This window comes from Hyposmocoma kahamanoa, unplaced genomic scaffold, assembly GCF_003589595.1.
Source record: "Hyposmocoma kahamanoa isolate Upper Pololo Valley unplaced genomic scaffold, ASM358959v1 63, whole genome shotgun sequence".
In the NCBI taxonomy this organism is placed as follows: Eukaryota; Metazoa; Arthropoda; class Insecta; order Lepidoptera; family Cosmopterigidae; genus Hyposmocoma; species Hyposmocoma kahamanoa.
This window is the reverse complement of record NW_020653851.1, coordinates 9,033,416-9,035,254: the sequence shown is the minus strand read 5'-3', so window position 1 is coordinate 9,035,254 and position 1,839 is coordinate 9,033,416.

The window sequence follows — 1,839 nt, the reverse complement described above, 5'->3', positions numbered from 1 at the left end:
TCAAATAACTCTGATGAAGGCTGACGACTTTTTGCAACATGATATTATTATTTACATATCTTCTTTATAACTGACAGTAATTTCTATGCCGCATGATACCTACTAAATATTAATAAGAAACTAATTTATTAGTTATTGTAGAAAGCTTTTTAATGCAACCATAATACTGCGTGTCGTGATTCAGGTCAATGATTCAGAATTTGTAGTAATAAATAAATATAAAGCAATGATTATTACGTTGACAGGTATTGTAGACGTAATGGCAAATGTTGACCACCCCAGACACGGTTCACTCGTTCGTCACAATCCAATGCCAACCTTTTTCCAGCCGGCTTAATAGCCGTTAAATTTGATTACGGCATGGCAAGAAGAAACCGACAGTTCACTGAAAAGATATCGCAATTTTTTACTCTAGATACAGTAACACCAACTCTTACGTTACGTAGTTGACGGGGTTTAATTTTTTCTAATAACTGTTTATTATTATATAATCATCGGCACAAATAACGTTATAGCGAACGACTACGGTTTGTTGCACTTTAGTAACATCAAATAAAATGATCAATTAACTCTCCCTTTCCGTTACTAATTCGTAACTCAAAACAGAGCATTTTGAAAATGTTCATTTTGCGGGAAATAATTAAACTGAACTATTTCTGTGTAAGTACCTATGTTGTTAGTACGTGTTAGTACGTAATACGTGTTACCTTCCTAGGATATACCTAATGTCTGCCTAAATTTGTTGTGGTTGACTAAACTATCCTTGACGAGGACATGTCCGGCGGGCAGGTCAGGTCAGCTAAGCTTGTGGCTTATGCAATATGGCTTGCATAATGAACGAGGACTCATCACTGACCCTTTGACATCGACCATACATTGTTTGTGGGTGTAAATTACACCTACCTACGATGAATTCATTCATTTATGTAATGCTCCAAAGTCGAGAGCGCCATCGGTCACTCTCGAATTGAATTGACACGATTGACATAATAAAATTATGAAACAGCAAATTGCGACAAATAAAAATTCACTTTTCATAGAAAAAATCGAGATTAAGTTATAAAATCATAGAAAGAAAGAATGAAACGTTTATTCAGCTTTTAAGACTTATACAGAACAAAAGAAAACAAATTAATGATTACAATTATAAGCTGAAACGGGACCGACTCAGCATATTATATCACAGCTCGCCTGCTGTCTAGTTTTCAGTTGGAACCACTTTTACAAGATGAGATGGCACGAAAGTGCTAATATTAGTTAACACTAAAATTATAATATATAACTTAAAATTTAACTAATTATAATCCAGTGGTATAAATGGGATAAACCAGGTATGTAGGAATACCATTACACGTATAAATGGGACAGGTTAGTACCATTTATACCATTAATGGTATATGTGGCACTAGTTTATCCCAACTATACCATTATTATTTACAATCCAATGGTATACATGGGATAAACTAGTGCCACCTATTCCATTTAGGTGTAAAAAGGGGAAGTTAGTACCACTTATACCACTAATGATATAATTCGATGGTATAACTGGTCCGAAGGCTTGTTTTAAGTTGGAAAATTACTAACAATAGGAATTATTACATGAATTGAAAGTATAAAATGCTGCACTTGTTAGATATTTATAAAAAAGAAACTAAAAAAGGCTTCCATTGTTGCCAGCCATTAAACCAAGCATTTTCATCAATTTCTTAAAAGAAAAATAAAAAGAAATAAAAATATTAAACTTTACTAAAATGAAACAGAAATAAAAATAAACAAAATTGTTACCTAACCGTTTAATTGGAGCTCAAGATAGTTCTGTTTTATTTTAACTCTAAAATA